Genomic DNA, 14,561 nt, shown 5'->3' with positions numbered 1-14,561 from the left:
CGAGAGCTATCTATCCTTTATTTCTGAAAAGTGTTCTTCAAACAAGAAATATAGTATAGTAGGTTTTTACAGCATTTTCTGACTTTTTCGAGCGATTCATGTACAATTTAGCTTGAAGCACCAAACATATATTCCTTAAAATGCTTTGCTCTATAAATTGGTTACCGATAGAAGCCCTTGAAAACCAGTAATTAGAAATGTTTGACTGTCCTTTTCCCTTATTTTTTATTTTCTGTAGAGCGCATGGTGCATGTGACTATTGTTCTATGATGTAACTGCCATCTGGATTTCGGTCTGACTCCAAGGCTCCACTTCTTTGAGCAGTATTCCTTTTACGATTGATAGGTTGCTAACCTTGCCAATCACCCTTCATATTTTATCCGGGCTTGGGACCGGCTGTAATAACCGCAGAGCTACTCGATCTACCTCACAATTAAAACAATTTCAATTATTGTAAAAACTGCTTAAAATTTGCTTAGTATTTAGTAAAACACAAATGGAGGAGAAGAGACAAAGTAACAGAAGAAAGAATCTTCGAAAACAGAATAATAACATATGCACTATACAAATTACTTCTATTCGAAAAATGTCAAATCCTAACTATCATATAATAAAGCAAACTTTAATGGACGGACAAATGACCGAGTTAAATTCTTTAAATATAAAATGTATTGCTTATTCCAAATTTGTTTATTTTTAATGGCTTAAGTTAAGTCTCTTAAATGTCAGATGTTAATCTATTCCGACGTTAGAAATAATACAGTCAAAACTAATATTTTCTCAACCTAATTATTACCAAAGTAAAACGGTAAGAACCTCAGACAGCTCCTACAACCGCATTTTAATTTAGAAACTTCCATTCGTGTGTTCTAAGAGATCAAAGCGTCACTGAAATAATTTCACGAAGCTTGAAAGACTTTCAAAGATAGAAACTTTAATCTGTCGACAGACCTTTATGGCTCAAGTTGTAAAATAAAGTGTTTGTACGAAGACACTAGATGGTTACGACATTACTTGGAAATCGGTGCAAGAGTCACTCCAGAAAGTTTTGGTCCCAGCGGCGATAATTTGTGATAGTAAAACAGATTTTTAAGAAAATATTATTTGCAATTTACTTTTAGAAAGAAAAAACTTTTATTCACCTGGTGTCTGACTATATTTCACACGATTTCACCCATACTTAATAAAAATAAATATGGACTTTACAGTGAGCCCTAACGCAATTCTGCTTCCTCAAGAACAGATTTATCAGAAGTATTATTGAATTTTTCTTTTAGTTTTGGTGGAATATTTTCGTTATATATTTTACCACTTTTCTAGTTCTTTTTCATCAATTCAGCTATAACTTAAGTCTTCTCTCATTGGGATCGCCAACAAGACCTTTCGAGAAACTCATCATCATCATTAATGGCGCTACAACTCTTCGTTTACTATTGCCTTCCATGTTTGTCGGTCCTGTGCCAGTAATTCCCATTGTCGCACTCCCATTTTCCCTAGATCTTCTTTGACTGCATCTTTCCACCTTGTTCTAGGCCGCCCTACAGACCTTCTTCCCTCTGGCCTTTCCTAGAACACATTGTATATAAGGCGATTGTCGTTACCGCGTATCACATGCCCTGCCCATCTGACTCTATTGGCCTTTATATATCTGACTAGATTTTTTTTCCGAATAGATTAGATTTTCGATTTTCGAATATATAATTTCTTAAAATCAATAATATCATTTGAGTGTTTATTCTTTTATTCTCTTATTTTTCATCAGCTGGTTTTTTAATAAAAAATGCATCTGTTGTTGATGTTCTGCATAAATCCAAAATGATTTTAAAATATTTCGGCTTCTTCACTTATCCTTCTACTATTTGCTCTCTCCCTTATTTTTATGGTGTAGACTCAGCAGTTTTCTAACCCTGTAGTGTGTCCATTGTTAAACATTTTCTTTGCCCTTGTTTAATAATGTACTGTTTCTGTACTCGTCTGCCATTTATTACACTTCCATAATTCTATTCAACAATTTTTTTCAAAAAAATCATAGTATAGAGTTGATAATTTTTTGTCACTCTAAGGAATTTGGAATAAAGATTTACCGGTAGAATATATCTAAATTATATCTATATTATATATATCTAAAGCTTATTTCAACAAGAGTCTCTAAGAGTTTGATTACGTATTTCAATAGCAGTATCTTTCATACTACTAGCCATATTTCTCCAAATTGCACTAGGACTTTCTTTCATGTTCTAACACACTATGTCCTAAATGGACCTTCCATATATTCTTTAACATCTTATTGTCCACTCGGATATTACAAGTTGACTTTCTCTCTTTTGGAAGCATATGTTAAGAACTGCAATATCTAGTGCTGTTGCTATTTCCAGCAAATTATCTTCAGCTTCATTTCTAGATTCAAAACCTAGTTCTTCATGTAATATCACTTACTATGTATCCGAATTGTCCATAGTAAGCTTGCTTTTTATTCTCACCCAGATCAATTTGAGGAACATACACAGCATACAACACTTCTTTATTAAGTACAAAATTTACTGTGATTATTCTATCACTCGTTCTTACAACTTTACTATATATTATCTTTCAGTTATTATCAGCAATTATACTCCTAATGTTACTTTTCCCTGCATATCACAATTTCTATTATTCACCTAGTTTTTAGGCATAAGATTGAGTACACTAAAGTGTTATGTGTGGTCTTTATTACTATATGGCTGTGAGACCTGGACATTAAAACAGTATGACGTCAACAAATTAAATTCATTTGAAATGTGGATGTACCGCCGAATGCTAAGAATAAGCTGGACCAGCAGAACTACTAATGAAGAAGTACTGAGAGCAATGAACACACGTCCTCATTTGGTCAATACTATCAAAATTAGAAAGACGTCATATCTAGGACACATAATGCGCCACAGGAAATTTGAGCAGCTTCAGGTAATATTAGAAGGCAACATTAAAGGTAAAAGGTGCATAGGACAAAAGAAAAAATCTTGGCTACGAAACATCATATATTGGACCCACATAAAAGAAAATTTAATTCATCCAGCCCAGAACAGATACAAATTTGCCCTATTGATCGCCAACCTCAACAAAGAAGGCACTTAGGAGGACCTAGTTCTTTTGCCATTTGTCCTTTACACCTCGCATCTTGAATCCAAGCAATTTGTATTTTCCTTCTTTTGGGAGAATCTACCAACTATATATTCTTATCTCTAATATTATACGACCTTATCCTGAGTTTTCCGACCTGTAATTGTGTTCCCCTGAAATCCAGCTGTTATTAGCGCTAATAGAACTTTCATTAGTTTTTATATAAACATTGTGTAGAAAGCAAAGTATTTTTTACACAAAAAAAGATGGTCTGCGACTTCGTTTTCCATCGTGCATACTGGTTCTTCCTTGATTAAATATGATGTGTGACCACACAATAACGAGACTTGGCTCACACTAATACGATAGCCAGAGGTAACTAACTGGCGTGCACGCGGGGGGGGGGGGGAGGGGAGTGGATTGGCGCCCCGTTTGATTCGTTAAATCGTTTTTTATCTTTTGGAATACCCTCTGTAGAGTGCTCATAAAAAACATTATCACAAAGTACCTTAGATAAGTAACTGAATATACGGGTTGCCTCACGAAATTAGAAAAATAATAGAAAATAAATAAAGTAAAACGTAAAGTGTTTTTGAAGTTAAATGTGTCGATAGCAATTAAAGTAAATTATATACTCACGCTTAATCAAGCCATTAAGAGCGATGCTGGGAATAATTATATTCCACTATGCATCAACAATTTACCCATATAAATTACCATCTTTCTTGTACTCATTGCGTCGAGTAAGGACGATAAATATAGGAAAATGGTTGCGTTTCGATTTAATTTGAGTCTCTTACCACTCACTAACACGTGTTTCTGGGTCTACCCATTATCAGAGAGAGTTTGTAAGAAGACTCAAACCATAGATAAATAATATAATATTAGAAAACTCAAACCAAATAATATTTGACTCAAACCAAATCAAAACTCACCAACTAATCTGGCAATTATAGAACAAATCATTACCAGAGTATGCTACTAGAGACATCTAGTGAGAAAAGATGAAGTTAAATGTGCCGATATCAATTAACACGGGTAGACCCAGAAACACGTGTTAGGGAGTGGTGAGAGACTCAAATTAAATCGAAACGCAACCATTTTCGTATAAAGTGTTTTTCTTGTAAGTAATTGATATTTTAACAATTCATTTAAAATTACGCCAAGTCTCAAAATAGAAAAACATTGCAAATAATTTTTCTTAGTTGCATTAATTACTTTTTAACAATTAAACAAGCTTGAATATTAAATAAACAAGGGTTGGTATGGTTAATATGCAAAGTCACAAACAAGCTTTTATTCAGAAACACTTTCACTACGAATAACGTTGCCAGATTATTTAATTTTTTGATAATAAAATTGACGAATATGGAAAACAATGTTATTTTATTTGGAAACAGTTAAGCTTAGAAAAAAGTGTTACAGGATTTTTTTGTTCCAAATTGTGTATTATATCCATGCGTTAAAGAAACGCATTATTCTCGGGGACATCCTGTATGGAATTTCTATTATAACTGTCATGCAAACAATATTTCCATTTTAGCAATACTACAAGAGGGGGCCGTTTTTCTAATATAGGGTTTGATTATACTATTCTTTTTATTTTGATATCAACCAAAAGACTGTTGATAGCAAATTGAATATTTGCTCTTAACTTTTATGTTCCTGAAGTAAAACAGAGTATTTAATACTACCTACCATCGTCCAGTAAGAATTAATATTTTAACTAAATATTCCGTTTTCCAAATGTGCAGAAATTATATTTTAATCAATCTACACTATTAACATTATACAATTATTATAATAATTGAATTGAATTAGGTAAGTTTTATATAGTTTTAGAAATATTCCAGCCTCTAATCTAGAAAACGCCCTTGATGTTTTACCCTCGCGCATTTTCCCTTTCGACCGACTTTCCTTCTATCCCTAAATCAAAACAGTTATTGCGTAATCTCCTTTAGGAAATTAAGTAGCTTTTAAAAATTATTTCTTTATTAAGAGGATCGCTCTCCCCTATTTTCCATTAATATTATGTGTAACATTATAATATTATCGAACAAATTTTAAAAATTTGACACTAAGGTGTCTATGGAAACCAAAAATATCGATGGGCTACGAGGCGAAAGGTTTTGGACTTTTTTAAGCGATATTCGTATTATACTTCACGAACTTCATAATCAACAAATCAATGTGCATCTAGTTTTAACGAATATTTATTGTGGAATAAAATAGAATGAAAAACTTGACCAAGAAGTTAAGTTGATACTACTAGTATACCTCATGGAACGAAATTTATAGAAATCGTCAAAAAGGGCAGTATAATAAAAACGAATACACAGTTATCAAGCTTCCTCATCAAGCTTGGGTCTCAAGAATATCTGCAAGTAATAGCTGTTTCTTCGTATTTTGCAGATTATAATTCAACTATGGTTTATATTCCTTCAATGTAAATTTTAAAATCATGCACATGATATTAAGCTGTTCTAAAATATTCGTAAATAATGTTAGGTGGGACAACGATGATCTCTTTGTTGTTCTTTAAATTATGTAACGCGTCTTTTTTTTCGTGAGTTAAATTTCTATTTGGTTTGGCTGTTCTTTATTACTGATATGTCTTGGCGTATGATTTCGACTATTTCTACTGGGAGATTGGTAATAGTAGGCTTAAACTCGGTAATGATATTTTCTTCGGGAATTAGTGCAGGTGCAACAGCAAAATTAAAACCTTTTGAGAGAACATTATTCGTGGCTTCATCCAATGTCAGTTTTGAAAAGTTATAAACTAACTTGTTTGTTTCTGTTTGTGGTTTTTCTTTCTTCTTTGGTCGCTATTGTAGTAACAAATTTTAAAACTTTTTGATTTGTTTTTTCTTAGTAAGGTCAGAGTCTGTTTCTGCTCGGAAGTTCGTAAGTTTATCAAAAAAATACATATCAAATGGTTTCAATTTTGCTCTTACACCTGCAAAAATTACCGTAAAAAATATTATTACTGAGGTTGAGACTACTATTACTAATCTCCCAACAGAAACAGTCGAGATCATACGCCAAGATGTATCAAAAATATTAAGAACAACCAAATCACCAAAAAGAAATATAAGTCACGAAGAAAAAGAGGCCTTACCTAATTTAAAAAACAACATAGAAATCATCGTTCACCCAGCTGACAACGTAAATGCCACGGTAGTAATGAATATTCAAGATAACGAAGAAAAAACAAACATCCTAAACGATACGACATTATCAAAGGATCTCGTCGGACCCCACAACATATCTAGAAAAAGTAACAAAAGCCAAGATCGAAGCATCAGATTTCAAGAAACAACATCAGTTATATCTCATACCTAGAGTAAAGTCGTAAAGATGTCCAAAACTATACGGCCTACCCAAGGTATATAAGGTAACATTTCTGGCTGAACATCTACAACCATATACAGAAGAAGCGGATTCTTACGTCAAGAACGCAAGCCACTTGATCAAATGTATAAAAGATGTGACTCTTGAATCGGGACATTTATAAGTCAGCTTCGATGTTCTTTCACTTTTCACGAATGTTTCTATAGATGAATCATTAGAAATTATAAACAGAAAGTATCCAATACCACAGGATACTCTAAATCTAACAAAGCACTGCTTAAATAACAAATATTTTATCTATAAGGACCAAAAATATAAACAAGTTGAAGGAGCACCGATCGGTTCACCACTATCACCGGTAATAGTAAAATTGTTTATGCAAGAAATAGAACAGCGAGCAAAAGAAACAGTCGAACACAAACCCAAACTTTGGCTTAGGTACGTGGATGATACTTTTATAATCTGGATACACGGAGAAAAAAAACTAAAGAAATAAATAAAGAAGGAAGACGGGCACATAGGACACACAGTATACCAAAAACCCACACGTACCGACAGATATCTACATGCCGATTCACATCACCATCTTGCACATTTTACATTCAGTCATTAAAACCCTGATGATATGATCCGAAAGACTGACAGATGAAGAACATAAAGATAAAAAAATGCATAATGTGAAAACAGTGCTAGGAAAAAAAATTTAATATATACCATTTGAAATGCTCAAAAGACAAGTAAGGATCCAATAGATGAGGAAAAACCGATTGCAAAAGACATTTTACCATATTTCAAGCGTACAACAGAGAAAATAGAGGGAGTGCCAAAAAACACAAAATAGAAACGATATTTAATACCGATAGAGAAATCTCAATCATTTTACCATCCACCAAAAAGTATACGAGATTCCATGTGGGGACTGTGACAAATCGTACATCGGACAAACCAACCGAAGAATCAGCGTTAGACGAGAAGAACATCGAAATGCCATCGAAAGGAGAGAAAAAATGTCATCCCTTGCCCAAAATGTCTCAAACACAGGACATACAATAAGCCTGAACCAAACTAGGATGCTAGCTAACACTGAAATGAAAAAGAAAAATCAGGGAATCAATAGAAATAGAAAAAAATCCGAACAGTCTAAACCAATGAGATGATGCTCAAAGGCTTTCAACAACATGGAAAACGGTATTAAAAAAGTCAAAAATACATCAGACGATAAAAGCGACTTATAGGACCCCTCCTACCTACACACGGATAGGACCAATCACAAGAAGCCTTGGGGCTGTAAAAAGTAATCGCATCCAGTAGGAGAGTCAGTTAACTTCAAGCATCAGCGAGAAGCGCTACCCACTTGACAGTGGCAAGTGCTACCTTGTCAAAACGTCTTCAAAATAATGGTTTTTGACAAAACCAAAAATATTCAACGGCATTCAAATCCAAAATACTACAGAAAGCACATATAACTCTCGCGAAAATTTGAAATATATGCGGTGTAACATATTAATATTATATTGTAATTTTGCAATATGATAAAACAATAATTAAATTAATTATGATCCAATTAGCTAATTAACATAAAAATAAGTTTTATTGCGAATATGTGAATAAATTTTATTAACGACGCTAATTTCGTAATTCTTATATTTTCTTATCTCAGGGTTCCTATTTGAGTTCAAAAATACCTTTATCTTCAATAGTGTTCAATAAGAAGAGGAGTAAAAGGAATAAATAAAAAAACTCAAATTTGTGCAATACAATTAAAATATAATACTAAAATAAACCTTCCAAAACTGTTACAACTAATGAAATCCCTTAGAAATAAATGTTCTTAAATCATATAGCTTTCACATAAAAAATTACAACAGGAAAATTAGCCCAATCTCTTGTTTTGTCTCAATCTCTCAATACATTTTTCTCTGTACTTTATGAAAATGATTCAGTTTATTTAACTGTGGATCAAAAGAACGTCCTGACTCACGTTTCTATCTCCTTTTGGGATTGCCTCTATCTGCTTAACTACGAATCTCTCCGGGAATAATAATTTGTTTGTACTTACAAATTCTGCAACCTTCTCATCCAGCAAATCAGCTTTTAAAACTTACTGACACTACTATTTTCACAAAATCTATACTTTTCTTTCAACGTTAAAAAAAACGCACACGTCGATTTGATCTTTCCTCACTTTCCGTCCAACAGCAGATGCTCACTTTTTCTGCTTCCAAAATCATTTTCGACTCTCAATCCCTTCCATAATTTTCTGTTGATCAATCAACATCCTCGACTCAATTCTCCAAACGCCAACACTTTCCAATTCCCATAATTGTGTACAAAAATATGAGACAAAGACTTTCTACTTTGTACTAATTCCCTTAATGACTTGTTTCGTGGTAACAGAAATTATTCCTTGAAAAAATGCAGGTAGATTTGATATTTCAATATAACATTTTATTTACTTAAAGTAATCTTAAATATCTAGCCTAATTTGAAAAGTCCGAAATTTACCGTAAATCTAAAATTGAAAAAGTCTTTTTTTTACAAAACAGTATAACTTCACAACACAATAAATTTAAACTGTATATATAAATATGCTATAACTATAACATGATTTTACAAATTTTTGTGTCTTCTTCTTTTTCTCTATTAATTTTTCTTTATATACATTTTCGGATCATATATGTTATCCCGAAAACATTTTTGTTACCATATTTTATGTTGTTACTGTGTTCTTGTTCCGTTAACCCTTAACACTTAAGACTCGCATAGTATATAAGGTAAAATAATCAATTAATAAGTTATAAAATGAAAATCTATTGAATATTCCATAGATATATCAAAACTCATTTCCTCTTTATCAGTTATAACATAGCAACTACAAACTTCTTGAAAGTAGACCACATCCCCTTAATTCCAGCAGGTGGGTTTATACTTCAGAGACCTTATAAGTAGTAGACTATAAAAGATGACTCAATGCCCCTGTTTGTTTTAATATTTTAGTAGGTCGTCGGCGGACATATGTAAAGCGTGTGCGTGGGTGGAATTTAAGCTTATTAAATTCTGAGCTTAAAAGTGAATTTCTTACATCAGCTTTTATTTCTCCAGGTTTATTATCATCAATTAATATATTGATGAAAGTAAGGTAAGAGATTGTTGTTAGAATTACAGTGGTAAGCAAAATTTACGTAATTCTAAACTTACAATGCTTTTAACTTGTTTGTGTTCTTATTATCTATATTTTGTGATAAGGCTTTATTGGGGCTTACAGTTGACTGTGAGCTCTCTTGCAATTTGATACAGGTTCTTCCTGGTGGGTCTTGTAGCTATTGGTTTTAAATCGTTTTAGTTCGATACTTCTGGTGTTGTCAACTACGATTTAATTTGATGCTATGACCGTTATTGGTGATGGCACAGGAATACGACGACGATATGTAATGAATCCTTGAGAATTCCGACGAAAATGGCAATAAATTATTCTTGAGACACTTCACTCACGGTCACCATACTTTGATTTAAAGCGATAATCATAAAACAATAAACAGTTCCATTTTTTCGACAATAACTAAGTTCAGTTCTTCAAATACGACACAAAAACCACTAGTTATATTTCGATGAAGGACCATGTCTGACAGAATGCAGCTTTCTTATACAATTTTTGCATTTTGCCAGAATTAAAGTCACTATCTCTAAATATATATATAAGGTTCTTGAACTCCTAAGTGGAGCATAGAGCTTCAGTGAAAACGCGCCATCGGGTTCTATTTTGCGCTAAGGCCTTCACCTCATTCCAAGACTTTATTTGGCCTCTTATCTCGTCCATGATGGATGTTCTCCAAGTTTTTACTGGGCGACCTCTCTTGCTTTTCCCTTGGGGATTCCACTCTAGGGCAGTCTTTGCGATAATGGAACTATTTTTTTGGAGTGTGTGACCTTCTGGACTTAATTTCATTTTGTACCCTCTTTTGTTCGGTCAGGTGTAGCAGATCTTCGTTTCTGATGGTGTTAGGTCAGAATATACGAACAATTCTTCGTAGACATTTGTTAACAAAGACCTGCAGTTTGTCTGTGAGGGTGTTTGTCACTTTCCAGGTTTCACATCCGTAGAGTAGAACAGACATGACATTTGATCGGAATATTCGGATCTTTGTCCTTGTAGTATACTCTCCAGATCTCCAAACAGGGTTGAGCGTACTGAAAGCTTGTTGGCCGTTTCGTATCCTCATACGAATATCGTCTTCTGTCTCTAAAATTGTTACATAATTGTTGCACGATTTTTATCGTTTTTTATGATTCTGATGAGATCATTAAAGCTTATCACTTTGCTATTATTCTGCTTCTGTGGAATCTATTTAATAGATTTATTTGAATATTAGTATATAAGAAACTTTCATATGCTATAAAGATTTTCCAGACAAATTATGAAGGCCCTAAGTGCAATTTAAGTGGTTAAAAATCATTAGATGGTAAAAGACTTTTGCCTTTTTTTTCTATGTATTGCTATTTTGCCGTAAGGGTAATCAATTAAAACATTTTTAACCAGACGTGTCTTATAGAAAATTAAATTGTCGCGTTTTTATTCTATGGCTTTTCTTCAAAATAAATCATTTTAAAATTATAAGCAAGGAAAGTGGAAAAAACCGATATTTTTGGAAATTTTATAAATTTTAATGTTTTAGTTAATATTCCCGACCTATTTGAGAGAGAGAATAAGTCCATTATTATTAACGTAATTATCACACAACTTGTTCCAACAGTTATAATTATTATTAAAAGTTGTCACAAAACTTTTTCTCCAAAAATCCAAATGTTACCTCTCCACCTCGAATATCCGCCCTGGTGTATAAACTTTTTTACTTTTTCTCGGTATATCATCATCATCCTGCAACCTCCTTTGTCCACTGCTGGACATAGGTCTCTCCCATTTTTCGTCACTCTTCACGGTTATGTGCGTTTTGTTGCCATTTCTTGGATATTCGCTTAATGTCGTCCATCCAGCGTGTTGGTGATCATCCTCTGCTGCGTTTTTCTTCTCTTGGGCGCCAGTCAATTAGTTTTCTGGTCCATCTTGAGTCTTTTATTCTCGCTATGTGACCTGACCAATTCCATTTCAGCTTGGCTATATGTTCGACGACATCAGTTCCTTATTTTGTGTTTTTTTCTCACGCCGAGAATCGATCTTTCCATGCGCCTCTGTTCCACTCGCATTTTTAGTGCTGTTGTTTTTGTGAGAGGGAGAGTTCTCGGTATATGCCATCAATTAAATGGATCATGAAATGTAGATCTTCTTTTATAATCTGCTTAATTTTCAGCAATTATTGTTGATAAACGGAAGACCTAAAAAGAGATGGGAAGATGAAGTCGATGAGGATGCCAGGAACTGCCTGGGAACGCGTTCATGGAAAAGAACAGCGGTAAATAGAGATGGTTGGAGAAGCCTGTTGAAGGAGGCCAAGGCCCGATTTGGGCTGTAGCGCCATTGGATGGAATGGAATGTTGATAAACAATGGAAATGTGATTTTAAGAAAAACAATTTCCTTAAAAATTTTGTTTTTTGACATTGATCTTTTTAGTAGACTGCTTTCAAATGCGTGACATAAAAAGTGTCAACTATATTATAAAAGTTTATAATCTAAAAAGTCAGTCCTTTTTAAACGATTTATTTAATAACAATTTTGATAAAATGTTGAAATTTTTTAATTTGTCTCAAAACTAAAGCCTAAAAGAATCGATTGCGATTTGCTTAATAGCTCTAAACTCATTGTGTGAGTAAGTATAGTTATTTAAATAATCGCTGTGCGGAATAAACAAATTGAATAACTTACCAACTATGTGGTGGATCTAACTGAGATTTAGCAAATGTAAATATTATGTAAAAAACAAAGCTATTAACATGTATAAGTTACTACAAAAATAAAGTTTTTTTTTCTAATATGTCAGTCAAATATTTATATACTAGCTGACCCGGCGAACTTTGTTCCGCCTTAATGGCAATAAATAAGCAGATTGTGTTTTTTTTTTATTGGAAAAAATACAAAAAAAAATTAAATAACTACATTAATCATTCATTATTATTTCTGTATTTTAGTACATAGGTTGCTCTTCGCTTAAGTACCTTGTGATACAAGACATTTTTTGTTTTATTATCAGGCGCAAAAACAAACAACGCAGATGGTATTCGGCCCGTAAACATGCCACGTATAATTGACCATGGGAAAAACATGAATGTTCTAGATTTAAACCACAAACTTTTAAGGATTGGCCTTGTGATTTGTTGATGGTCATGGCAAATGCAAGACGTATCGGAAATTGAAGTCTTTTAAATTCAAACGGCATATCGGTTGGGATCATCGGGATCCTCGGACTGAGAACTTCCTCACCTTTGAATTTTCCTATCATTATCGTAGCGTAAATTACATTGTTCATCAATTTACTAACCACCAAACGCGTACCGTTGCACAGTTTTGGTTGGTTTATGTTTCGAAGCATGATTACTACGGAGCCAACCTTTAGGCGTAAATTTTGCGGTGGTAGGCCAGGCACGTCCAAAGAGTTTAAAAATTCAATTGGATAGTTGGTGGCTTGGTATTTAGAAATAATATTTGGAAATACATTGTTGATAAGTTCGTCTTTTGATGAGACAAAATTACAGAAATTATTTGGAAATGATATTAATCCGCTCGATTCATCGACAGGTACTTGACCATTACCGATAGTCAGCAATTGCTCCGATAAATCTTCAGCAGATGTATCATTAAGCAATGTAACTCTCATGTTTGTTGTCAGCTGCAGTTTCTTCACATAGCGCCATAGATTTGACGATTTGAGGCAAGCGTTTATTTCATCGGCAGCCGTAGATCTTGGAATTACTGGCAGTATTTGGCGGAAATCGCCAGACAGTAAAATCATTGCTCCTCCAAAACATCTCGAGTCATTGCGTAAATCTTTTAATGTTCGGTTAAGTGCTTCTAATGCACGTTTATGCGCCATTGTGCATTTGTCCCAGATGATGATTTTCGATGCCGCTAAAACTTTGGCCATTGCTGAGTGTTTTGCAATATTACACGTTGGTTCTTCAATAGTTTGAAGATTTAACGGTAATTTGAATGCTGAATGAGCCGTACGGCATCCTTCTAACAATGTGGCTGCTATTTCAGAAGAAGCAACTGCAACAGCTATGTTGGATCTCGCCCGAACAATTGCTAAAACTAATGACATAAGGAATGTCTTGCCAGTTCCACCAGGGGCATCTAGGAAATATAAACCACCATTTTCATCAGCGATTGCCTTCATTAAAGTATCATAAACTTCCTTTTGTTGGTAATTCAACAGGGGTACATTCCTTTGAACTACTAAATCTAATTCCTGGTGATCATATTCACGTTCCCGTTCCAATTCTCGATTAAATGCGTCATTCATTTCACGATTTGGCGCTGGCATTCCTAACCTGATTAATAAATTACCGCACATGAGGTAACACATATCTTCGATCAAGAGTAAAGCACGATTATGTATCTCCTCATTCATCTCAATATCGTGATTTCTGGAACTGACACGACTTTGATGTAAAATATCTTCTGACATACTATCCTTGTATTTGTGCCACAGGTTACATGGGTTTGATTTTAATGTAAAGTCTTGAAAATAAAAGAAAATTTTATGATTTATAAATTTTATTCGAACCATTTTTTCTAAAATATATCCGAAACGTTTTATAGGAAAAAAAAATATTTTTTTTTTACTTTTTACAAATGTTAAAACACAAACCAAGCGACATAGCTGTACTTCTTTAAGAATTTGTCATCAGCTATCCCTCATATACCTTGTAGAACATTCAAAAATCTGAATAAGGTTTTTTCAGCTGTTTTAACTCCAGTTGTCTTTACTGGACTAAGATATTTAGAAAGGAGGGCTTCCAGAGAGAAAAAAACTGTTAATATCAATCTAATATGTTTCTTTGCTTTATTTTATTTTGATGTTTACATTATTATAAAAAATAATTTATTTCTTTTTTCCATAGCTAATGTTAAAATGTTGCTATAACAACTGTTTTGAGGAGATAAAGTATCACTTTAACTGCAAGGGTAGATAAAGTGACACTTTAAGAGCAAGAG

The 14,561-nt window shown here is 33.5% G+C and overlaps 1 protein-coding gene across 2 annotated transcripts in view; it reads left to right on the top strand.

The window, feature by feature from the left end:
- Positions 1-14,561, top strand: part of LOC140434136 (protein peste-like) — a 149,735-nt gene that overhangs the window by 22,832 nt on the left and 112,342 nt on the right. The window lies entirely within an intron of this gene.

The sequence above is a fragment of the Diabrotica undecimpunctata genome, chromosome 2, assembly GCF_040954645.1.
Source record: "Diabrotica undecimpunctata isolate CICGRU chromosome 2, icDiaUnde3, whole genome shotgun sequence".
In the NCBI taxonomy this organism is placed as follows: domain Eukaryota; kingdom Metazoa; phylum Arthropoda; class Insecta; order Coleoptera; family Chrysomelidae; genus Diabrotica; species Diabrotica undecimpunctata.
This window is presented reverse-complemented; position numbering and strand designations above follow the sequence as displayed.